Source organism: Nerophis lumbriciformis, linkage group LG11, assembly GCF_033978685.3.
Source record: "Nerophis lumbriciformis linkage group LG11, RoL_Nlum_v2.1, whole genome shotgun sequence".
Lineage (NCBI taxonomy): Eukaryota > Metazoa > Chordata > Actinopteri > Syngnathiformes > Syngnathidae > Nerophis > Nerophis lumbriciformis.
In genome coordinates this window covers 26,795,828-26,808,396 of record NC_084558.2, presented here as the reverse complement: position 1 = coordinate 26,808,396, position 12,569 = coordinate 26,795,828, and positions in this window count along the sequence as shown.

Here is a 12,569-nt window from a genome sequence, read left to right as displayed (position 1 = left end):
ACACCGAGACGTTTTCAGCAGGATATTTTGCGCGAAATTTTAAATTGCACTTTAGTAAGCTAACCCGGCCGTATTGGCATCTGTTGCAATGTTAAGATTTCATCATTGATATATAAACTATCAGACTGCGTGGTCGGTAGTAGTGGGTTTCAGTAGGCCTTTAAACAGATACAATAACTGCTCAGAAGAAAAACAAAATTAAGTTTGGCAGATCCCGAGTGAGGAACACCGACATGACATAACAACATGACAACACTTTTAAAGTGCTAGTTTTATAACCGTATTAAATGGCAGCATGTCTTTGGCAATGTATTTAACCACACTTTCTGTGAGCGCACACTGTTTTGTACTGTTTTGTTTACACTAACGGTGACTGGCCTGTCATCTGGATTCTTCACCAAACGCGAAGTGAGTTTGGACTGCCAAGTGGTTGTTTTTCAAGTGGGCATTGTTGTAGTCGCGCTCATTCGTCAAACTGGCTTCTCAGTGTTGATAGGCTCATCTTGTTCCAAAGTTTTAACTGAAATATTCCCACATTAGTGCGGTGGCATTTGGTTTTGTGATCATTTTGTCCATGTTAGCTGCTACATGCTAACTACAAAACCCAAAACCAGTGATGTTGGCACGTTGTGTAATTCGTAAATAAAAACAGAATACAATGATTTGCAAATCCTTTTCAACTTATATTCAATTGAATAGACTGCGAAGACAAGATGTTTAATGTTCGAACTGAGAAACTTATTTTTTTTTGGCAAATCATTAACTTAGAATTTAATGGCAGCAACACATTGCAAAAAAGTTGGCACAGGGGTGTTTTTACCACTGTGTTTAACAACACTCAGTAAACGTTTGGGAACTGAGGAGACCAATTTTTGAAGCTCTTCAGGTGGAATTATTTCCCATTCTTGCTTGATGTACAGCTTAAGTTGTTCAACAGTCCGGGCTCCGTTGAGGTATGTGACGCTTCATAATGCGCCACACATAGGGATGATGTTCGTTAAGAAATTATCGAGTTCGAGCCCATTATCGAATTCTGTTATCGAACCGATTCCTTATCGAATCTCTTATCGAATCCAGATAGGTTGTTGTGTGTGCACTGACTTCCAAAAGCCATAGATGTTATATGACTGGGCCAGCACGCTGTTTATATGGAGGAAAAGCGGACGTGACTGAGGACAGCATGCGGCCGTTATAGGGTGAAGGTTTCAGGTGAGAAAGGACGCTAAAGGCACGCTCCTAGTGAGCATCTAGTGCTGCTATGTGCCTTGTAAATAAAAAAAAAAATGCTGACAAACACATCACCAACATCGACGAGGTGCCGCTCACTTTCGACATCCCGTTGAAGCACACTGTGGAGAAGAAGGGGACCAGCACGGTAGCGAATCCATACGCACAACGGGGCAAGAGAAGTTGGCTTTTTCTGTTGTGCTAGCCTGCTATGCTAAATATCAACGAGACTGACTTTGAAAATGAAGAGAGGGAATCTGGTGTGTTTGATGGAGAACTTGCCCAGCTGTTCATTTCGGACACAAAAGATGAGGACTTTGATGGATTTGTGGATGAGGATTGATCAAAAAAAAATGTGAGTACATTGATGAATACTTCAATAAAGTACAACCCAACTCAGCTTTGCCCCTGCTGCCTTTTTAAAACAGCGTCCATGTATGCTAGCGTACGTTTTAAGCTAGCGTACGTTTTAAGCTAGCGTACGTTTTAAGCTAGCGTATGTTTAACCATGTCTGCGCCCAAAAATACGCTGCGCCTTATTTATGCGTTAAATACAGAAATAGCACCCGTAACTGACACAGCACCTTTTAATACGGTGCGCCCTATGGTCGCGAAAATACGGTATAGTGGCTTCGATAACGGGAACTGGTTCTCAAAAAGGGATTCAGATCCATGGAATTGTTTCTTTTCTTATCGAATAATAGGGGGAGCCGGTTTCGAACATCATCCCTAGCCACTTATTTTCAATGGGAGACAGGTCTGGACTACAGGCAGGCCAGTCTAGTACCCGCACTCTTACTATGAAGCCACGCTGTTGTAACACGTGGCTTGGCATTGCTGAAATAAACAGGGGTGTCCATGATAATGTTGCTTGGATGGCAACATATGTTGCTCCAAAACCTGTATGTACCTTCCAGCATTAATGGTGCCTTCACAGATGTGTAAGTTACCCATGCCTTGGGCACTAATACACCCCCATACCATCACAGATGCTGGCTTTTCAACTTTGCGCCTATAACAATCCAGATGGTTATTTTCCTCTTTGTTGTGGAGGACACAACATTCACAGTGTAGAAAAACAATTTGAAATGTGAACTCGTCAGACCACAGAACACTTTTACATTTTGCATCAGTCCATCTTAGATGAGCTCGGGCCCAGTGAAGCCTGCGGCGTTTCTGGGTGTTGCTGATAAATGGCTTTCGCTTTGCATAGGAGAGTTTTAACTTGCACTTACAGATGTAGTTTCGAACTGTAGTTACTGACAGTGGTTTTCTGAAGTGTTCCTGAGCCCATGTGGTGATATCCTTTACACAATGATGTCGCTTTTTGATGCAGTACCGCCTGAGGGATCGAAGGTCCGTAACATCATCGCTTACGTGCAGTGATTTCTCCAGATTCTCGGAACCTTTTGATGACATTACGGACCGTAGATGGTGAAATCCGTAAATTCCTTGCAATAGCTCGTTGAGAAATGTTGTTCTTAAACTGTTCAACGTTTTACTCACGCATTTGTTCACAAATTGGTGACCCTCGCCCCATCCTTGTTTGTGAATGACTGAGCATTTCATGGAAGCTGCTTTTATACCCAATCATGGCACCCACCTGTTCCCAATTAGCATGTTCACCTGTGGGGTGTTCCAAATAAGTGTTTGATGAGCATTCCTCAACTTTCTCAGTCTTTTTTGCCACTTGTGCCAGTTTTTTTGAAACATGTTGCAGGCATCAAATTCCAAATGACCTAATATCTGCAAAAAATAAAGTTTTCCAGTTTGAACGTTACGTATCTAGTCTTTGCAGTCTATTCAATTGAATATAGTTTGAAAAGGATTTGCAAATCAATGTATTCTGTTTTTATTTACGATTTACACAACGTGCCAACTTCACTGGTTTTGGGTTTTGTAGTTGCACTGTGTGATGCTAACGGGCCAGCGGCGCCCCGTCGCTTCACAAAGAGTCAAATACTGATAAAAGCGACGAAAAGCGTGAATGCTCTTGAAACATGAAGATGGCGATTTATCAAAGCTGGAAAACTTACTGACATTAATTTTCATTTATCGTCGGTTAATTGACTTGTCGAATATTGGCCCAGGCCTAGCTGTTGACGCAAATTTAAATCATGATATGCAACTTTACTCGAGCTAAAACGATGCATGATTTATCCAAGAAAGTCTTGATACCAATTTTCTATACCCAGCCACACACAAAAAAGTTGTTGGTTTCAATGCTTTTCTGTTTTGTCGTGTCCAATGATGTCTGGGGCACCAAATAGTTTGACATGTCTGAGAACTCCACCGATGGATAATCCTTGATCACTAAATTTTTTTAAATAACTTATAGGGATAGATTTTATTCCATAGTTTTTGGGGATTTTGTGCTTGTCTGCTTTTAGCGGTAAGATCGAGGCCCCTTGCGTACTCTCTTCGCACTCTTTTGCTGCACAGTAGCCATGTTGGTTTGGATGCACATCACTTTGTCTACTTCCGTTCAAAAGTCACATGACTGAATACGACATATAGAAGATCTTTGCCTCACATTTTTTCTTCAAATCCTAAAAAAACAGCACAGCGTTTTTGTTACATATAGGATATTCACCTAGCAGTTTTGCAGTAGGTCCTCAAAAACAGAAGAGTGCTCCTGTCACACATAGAGGACTATCTTTACGGTAGGTCCTCATAACCGGCAGCATTTTTGTCATAGTGGATATCTTTGACTTGCATTTTGGCACTATGTTTTTAAAAACAGCAGAGCGCTTCTGTCACAAAGAGGAACTTTGACTAGGGTTTTTGCAGTGGATTTCTATAAAGAGCATGGTGTGCCTGTTGTATAGAAAATCGTTGACTTTTAAAAAATAAAGTAAATCCTTAAGAGCATGACACAGCTGTTATATAGAGGAAATCCGCTTCACATTTTTGGTTTAGGTCCTCAAAAACAGCAGAGCGTTCTTGTCACATGAAGGCTCTTTAACTAGCGGCGGGGTTAAGGGGGGAGTATATTTATAGCTAGAATTAACTGAAATTCAAGTATTTATATATATATATATATATATATATATATATATTATATATTAAGGATGTCCGATAATGGCTTTTTTGCCGATATTCCGATATTGTCCAACTCTTAATTACCGATACGATATCAACCGATACCGATATCAACCGATACCGATATCAACCGATACCGATATATACAGTCGTGTAATTAACACATTATTATGCCTAATTTGGACAACCAGGTATGGTGAAGATAAGGTCCTTTTTTTAAAAAAATTTATAAAATAAGATAAATAAATTAAAAACATTTTCTTGAATAAAAAAGAAAGTAAAACAATATAAAAACAGTTACATAGAAACTAGTAATTAATGAAAATGAGTAAAATTAACTGGTAAAGGTTAGTACTATTAGTGGACCAGCAGCACGCACAATCATGTGTGCTTACGGACTGTATCCCTTGCAGACTGTATTGATATATATTGATATATAATGTAGGAACCAGAATATTAATAACAGAAAGAAACAACCCTTTTGTGTGAATGAGTGTAAATGGGGGAGGGAGGTATTTTGGGTTGGTGCACTAATTGTAAGTGTATCTTGTGTTTTTTGTTGATTTAATAATTTTTTTTTTAAATAAAATAAAAAACCGATACCGATTTAAAAAAAAAAAAAAGATACCGATAATTTCCGATATTACATTTTAAAGCATTTATCGGCCGATAATATTGGCAGGCCGATATTATCGAACATCTCTAATAAATAAATATATATATATATATATATATATATATATATATATATATATATAAATCACTTTCAGTGAATTCTAGCTATATATATACATGTTTTATTTTTTATTTTATTATATATAAATATATATATATATATATATATATATATATATATACATACATACATAAAAGAAATACTTGAATTTCAGTGTTCATTTATTTACACATATACACACACATAAAAGTCTGATCTACAAAATGTGCAGGCAGCATACCCCTTCCCCTTCGAGCTGTCCTGGATGAACTGAAATTATTGTTTCCAATCATTTTGGAACTTGCAAGCGTCCTTCTTCTTACTCGTCGTCGCCATGTTTCTTCTTCGTTCTTCTGCTTCGTCTCTGTTATGTTTTTGGACATTACTACTTCAGAATCAGAATCAGAAATACTTTATTGTTGTAGTTTTGAAGCAATGCATGATGGGAATCCAGATGGTGTGTGTCAGTGTATTAACGTGCCGGCTGGAATAAACACATGCTGAGAAATAGCTCCGTGCCTGCCTATTTTATGGGTTTTAGATAAACATATGGATAACGTAGACATATATAATAGTCTCCTTTTCAGGTGAGAGAGGACGCTAAAGGCAGTGCCTTTAAGGCACGCCCCCAATATTGTTGCCCGGGTGGAAATCAGGAGAAATTCGGGAGCATGGTTGCCCCGGGAGATTTTCGGGAGGGGCACTGAAATTCGGGAGTCTCCCGGGAAAATCGTGAGGGTTGGCAAGTATGGCTGCAACAAACTGGGCTAGTTAGTTCAATATGGCTAATGCTAGCAAGCGTGTCCACGACATCTAAAGTTACGAAGTTATTCTGCTCTAACTCGCGAACACGTCCCTCTAGCAGGGACAACCTCTCCATGAGAAGGGTGCACGAACATGAAGCCTTTTTTTCCTTCACCGTGTCGAGTTGTTGCTGTCTTCGAATTGGGGCTAGCTTAGCTCTACTAGCTTAGCACATAGCTTGCCGAAAGTGAAGCGGTGGAACAAAGAGAGCGAGTGCTTTATAATTTCAATAAGACTACAAAATGTGTTAGAAAAGGACTAAAGAAGGCTATACCATATTTAGAAGCACACAAAATAGAAAGATGAACGATGACGATGAACCAGCATGAAGGAGCACAGCCGAACAAACGGCAGCGTGAAAGAGCAAAAAAAGAAAAGGGTAAAAAATAAGGATTTCTATGTAACGCGATCGGTATTTCATGGAACTTAACGACACTCCTGTCATTTAAGCCATTTTTTAGTAGCGTTTTTACAATAGGTCCTCACAAACATCAGATTTCCTGTCATTTTTAGGGTCTTTTACCAGCCCTTTTGCAGTAGGTACCGACAAATGGAACAGTCCTGTTGAATAGAGGATCTTGGACTAGTGTTTTTTTTCTGTCAACCCTGAAAAACAGTAGCACATTTCTGTCTTACAAAGGATCTTTGACTAGTGTTTTTCCAGTGGGTCCTAAAAAAAGCAGAGAGCTCCTGTCACATACAGTGTCTATGGTTTAGAGCAGGGGTCTCAAACTCAATTTACCTGGGGGCCACTGGATGCAGAAACTGGGTGAGGCTGGGCCGCAAGAAAAGATTTCTTAAAAAAATCTAACATGCACTTTTTAATGAATTCACCTTCTTTGAAGGTGGGAACCCTAGCAACATACTTGCCAACCCTCCCGATTTTTCCGGGAGACTCCCGAATTTCAGTGCCCCTCCCGACAATCTCCCGGGGCAACCATTCTCCTGAATTTGTCCAGATTTTAACCCGGACTACAATGTTAAGGGCGTGCCGTGATGGCACTGCCTTTAGCGTCCTCTACAACCTGTCGTCGCGTCCGCTTTTTCACCATACAAACAGTGTGTCGGCCCAGCCACATGTTGTATGAGGCTTCTGCAAGACATACTTGGTCAAAAGCCATACAGGTCACACTGAGGGTGGCCGTATAAACAACTTTATCACTGTTACAAATATGCGCCACACTGTGAACCCACACCAAACACATTTCGGGAGAACATCCGCACCGTAACAAAACATAAACACAACAGAACAAATACCCAGAACACCTTGCAGCCCTAACTCTTCCGGGCTAGAATATACACATCAGCTACCACCAAACCCCGCCCACATCAACCGGCGCACGGAGGAGGGGTGGGGTGTTGATGTGTGGGGGAGCAGGGATGGGGGGGCGGGATTTGGTGGTAGCAGGGGTGTATATTCTAGCCCGGAAGAGTTAGGGCTGCATGGGATTCTGGGTATTTGTTCTGTTGTGTTTATGTTGTGTTACGGTGTGGATGTTCTCCCGAAATGTGTTTGTCATTCTTGTTTGGTGTGGGTTCACAGTGTGGCGCATATTTGTAACAATGTTAAAGTTGTTTATACGGCCACCCTTAGTGTGACCTGTGTGGCAGTTGACCAAGTATATCTTGCAGTCACTTACGTGTGTGTGTACAGAAGCCAAATTCAACATGTGACTGGGCTTGCACGCTGTTTGTACAGGTTGTAGAGGGGGCTAAAGGCACTGCCATCACGGTACACCTTTAATATTGTTGTTTGGGTTAAAATCGGCAAACATTCGAGAGAATAGTGAAAAATCGGGAGGGTTGGCAAGTATGACGCTGTCAAGCGCCATTCATTTAAAACTCGCGGGCCGCACTAATATTAATTTTTCATATTAAGGTGCGGGCCGCAAAATACGTCTCGCGGGCCGCAACTGGCCCGCAGGCAGCGTGTCTGAGACCCCTGGTTTAAAGTGTGTAGTGACTGACTTGTGCTTATAGCAAACATCCGAATGCGGCGTCCTGTCATTTTCAATAATAAGGACTTAGTGGAGCTTTGATTTTATCAGTGAAGGGGAATAAATAGCTGAATGTGCATTCTGAGAGCTTCACTTAGCTTTAAATAAAAATACTTTCTAATGGTTTTGGTCTTGGCCAAGGTAACTATACGCGTCAATGCACACACACCATAAGCAGAAAATAGTCTCACACACTCTCACACATACACATTAAAAGGACAAAGAAGCCATTTCCAGACACTTATGATGATGCAGCATAAACTTTAATTGATATCTGAATGTCCTGGAATACCACACACACCCAGTATACATACAGGTAAAAGCCAGTAAATTAGAATATTTTGAAAAACTTGATTTATTTCAGTAATTGCATTCAAAAGGTGTAACTTGTACATTATATTTATTCATTGCACACAGACTGATGCATTCAAATGTTTATTTCATTTAATTTTGATGATTTGAAGTGGCAACAAATGAAAATCCAAAATTCCGTGTGTCACAAAATTAGAATATTACTTAAGGCTAATACAAAAAAGGGATTTTTAGAAATGTTGGCCAACTGAAAAGTATGAAAATGAAAAATATGAGCATGTACAATACTCAATACTTGGTTGGAGCTCCTTTTGCCTCAATTACTGCGTTAATGCGGCGTGGCATGGAGTCGATGAGTTTCTGGCACTGCTCAGGTGTTATGAGAGCCCAGGTTGCTCTGATAGTGGCCTTCAACTCTTCTGCGTTTTTGGGTCTGGCATTCTGCATCTTCCTTTTCACAATACCCCACAGATTTTCTATGGGGCTAAGGTCAGGGGAGTTGGCGGGCCAATTTAGAACAGAAATACCATGGTCCGTAAACCAGGCACGGGTAGATTTTGCGCTGTGTGCAGGCGCCAAGTCCTGTTGGAACTTGAAATCTCCATCTCCATAGAGCAGGTCAGCAGCAGGAAGCATGAAGTGCTCTAAAACTTGCTGGTAGACGGCTGCGTTGACCCTGGATCTCAGGAAACAGAGTGGACCGACACCAGCAGATGACATGGCACCCCAAACCATCACCCAACCATGCAAATTTTGCATTTCCTTTGGAAATCGAGGTCCCAGAGTCTGGAGGAAGACAGGAGAGGCACAGGATCCACGTTGCCTGAAGTCTAGTGTAAAGTTTCCACCATCAGTGATGGTTTGGGGTGCCATGTCATCTGCTGGTGTCGGTCCACTCTGTTTCCTGAGATCCAGGGTCAACGCAGCCGTCTACCAGCAAGTTTTAGAGCACTTCATGCTTCCTGCTGCTGACCTGCTCTATAGAGCAACCTGGGCTCTCATAACACCTGAGCAGTGCCAGAAACTCATCGACTCCATGCCACGCCGCATTAACGCAGTAATTGAGGCAAAAGGAGCTCCAACCAAGTATTGAGTATTGTACATGCTCATATTTTTCATTTTCATACTTTTCAGTTGGCCAACATTTCTAAAAATCCCTTTTTTGTATTAGCCTTAAGTAATATTCTAATTTTGTGACACACGGAATTTTGGATTTTCATTTGTTGCCACTTCAAATCATCAAAATTAAATGAAATAAACATTTGAATGCATCAGTCTGTGTGCAATGAATAAATATAATGTACAAGTTACACCTTTTGAATGCAATTACTGAAATAAATCAAGTTTTTCAAAATATTCTAATTTACTGGCTTTTACCTGTATATACTGTGTGTGTGTATGTATGTATGTATATATTAGGGCTGAAACGACGCGTCGACGTAGTCATCATCGGTTACGTAAATACGTCGACGCCGTTTTTGTGTGTCGACGCGTCGCATATTTACGTCACACTACCATCATGGCGGAGCGCAAAGCAGACGATGCGAGCGGTGCGAGCGAGGGGAAAAAAGCACGCCAAAAGTCGTCAAAAGTGTGGGAGTATTTCAATAAACGGCCTAAGAAGAAACGCTACTTTTACTCCGCTACTTTTATCTACATTCAGCTCGCTACTCGCTACTAATTTTTATCGATCTGTTAATGCACGCTTTGTTTGTTTTGGTCTGTCAGACAGACCTCCATAGTGCCTGCGTTTCAACAAATACAGTCACTGGTGACGTTGGACCAATCAAACAGAGCCAGGGGTCACATGACCTGACTTAAACAAGTTGAAAAACGTATTGGAGTGTTACCATTTAGTGGTCAATTGTACGGAATATGTACTGTACTGTGCAATCTACTAATAAAAGTTCCAATCAATCAATCAAAAGTGTGAAGGAAAAAAGACCCTTTTTTATTTCAACCGTACATCCCGTCAAAAGCCTAAAGACTGACTGCACAGTTCCTGTCTTCACAATAAAAGTGCCGCTCCATCGCGCCTGCGCTTTCAAAATAAGAGTCTCCGAAAGCCAGCGCAAACAAGCTAGCAAGCTACGGAGTTTGCCGCCAATGTATTTCTTGTAAAGTGTATAAAAACGAATATGGAAGCTGGACAAATAAGATGCCAAAAACCAACCACTTTCATGTGGTATTAGACAGAAAGAAGGAACTTTTTTTCTCCATTTGAAAACGTGGACGTTATCAGCACTACTGTCTGTTTACAATCAATGCAAGTCATCAGAATCAGGTAATACACCAACTTATATTCTTGTCTTCATGAAATAAAGGAATCTATATGTGTTAAACATGCATGTATATTCATTAAAACACCTTTAACATGTAAACAAAAACGGCAAAATAAATAAATATAAATTATATATACTGTATATATGTATATGTGTATATATATATATATATATATATATATATATATATATATATATATATATATATATATATATATATATATATATATATATATATATATATATATGTTACTCATCAGTTACTCAGTACGTGAGTAGTTTTTTCACAACACACTTTTTACTTTTACTCAAGTAAATATTTGGGTGACTACTCCTTACTTTTACTTGAGTAATAAATCTCTAAAGTAACAGTACTCTTACTTGAGTACAATTTCTGGCTACTCTACCCACCTCTGCTAATAATGTTGTTATATGCACAATGTGTCGAGCAGAAATGGCCTATCATAGCAGCACAACGGCTATGAACGAACACATGAAAAGAAAACACCCGACAGCGTACTTGACATCACCATCAACTAGTCAATCGTCCGCGTGAGTATACGTTGTCATCATTACACAAACACATGAATGTGTCATTTGTATCTGCGTTGTAAATTCATAAACTAAAGCACCGTTTCGCTCTGAGAGGCGCGTTTGGCCTGCCTGTTCAGTGTTTACAAAGACGCGCTCCTCTTTAACGCTAACGTTAATTAGTTGTGCAAATACCTTTTACGACATTAACAGTTACATATACCGGTACTATGTACAAAAGAACAATTAACTTTCACTTTAATAATACTATCATTGTTGTGTTATTAAGCAAAATAAGCAATACTTTTACTTTTGTTGAAATGTTTACACTGTTACAGAATATTTCGTTTTGCACTTTTTTGTATTGGATGTTTATCTTTATTTTTGCACATTTTAACAAATAAGCAACACTTTTACTTTTGTTGAAATGTTTACACTGTTGTTACAGAATATTTCCGTTTTGCACTTTTTTGTATTGGATGTTTATCTTTATTTTTGCACATTTTAAAGCAAAAAAAGCAATACTTTTACTTTTGAAATGCTTATACTATTGCAGGATATTAAGATTTGCACTGGATGTTTACTTTTATATTTGCACATTAAAAAGCAAATAAGCTACTTTTAATTTTGTTAAATGTTAAAAGTTTTAAATGTTTACATTTTTACAGAATATTTTGTCATGTTGTTGTCAATGTTGACTGAGTGGCCATACTTTTTTTTTTTTGTAAAAAAAAAAAGCCATGCCTTTTGAAAAAACTGGCCTACATTTATTTTTTCATCTTCATTTTAAATAAAAAAATAATCGGTAAAAGGAAAAATAATCTATAGATTAATCGAAAAAATAATCTATAGATAAACCGATTAGTCGAAAAAATAATCTATAGATTAATCGATAGAAAAATAATCGTTAGCTGCAGCCTTAGTATGTATATATATATATATATATATATATATATATATATATATATATATATATATAATGTGTATGTCATATGTGTGGAGTGATTAGGACACTTTATAATGACCCAATGGCGACCAGGAGGCAGCCATATCTGTTCAAAAAAATCCCCATTGTACATTTGCAAGATGGCCCTCGAGCGAGCGCACCACTTGTTGAATAATTCAGTGTTATCAATCAATCAGCGGAGCATTTTTTAGCTAAACATTACGCCAGGCCTCTGTCATCTAACGGAACAATGCGCACAATATCCATTTGTTGCCAGCGTGCCGTCATAATCATCTCATCTTCGCCTCCCCCCGTCTTCTCTCTCGCCTCCCTCTGTCCCCATGCTGAACATTGAGTGATCCCAGCGCCTTGCCGGCTGCTGTTTGTTGTTTAATAGTCTCAGCGTCTCCAGCATATGCATGTGTATGCATGAGGACGTCTACTGCTGTCCTCATGGACTCTGCCTATTACACCCTCCACTGCATGGCTCTCTCTCGTATGTGTGGGAAAAAGATACAAGCTAGCTTCCTTTTAATGCAATTTATTCAAGGGTTTTTCTTCAAAAACTGGTCTATTTTAGAGATGTTTTTATTTAAAATTATTTAAATACTAAAAATTGCCTTTTTGATGTTTTAAACACTGGATGTCAGCCATCAGCCTGTTTGAAAGCAATAATCATTCTAAATAATTGTGAAGTGAAATTCTTGCATTAG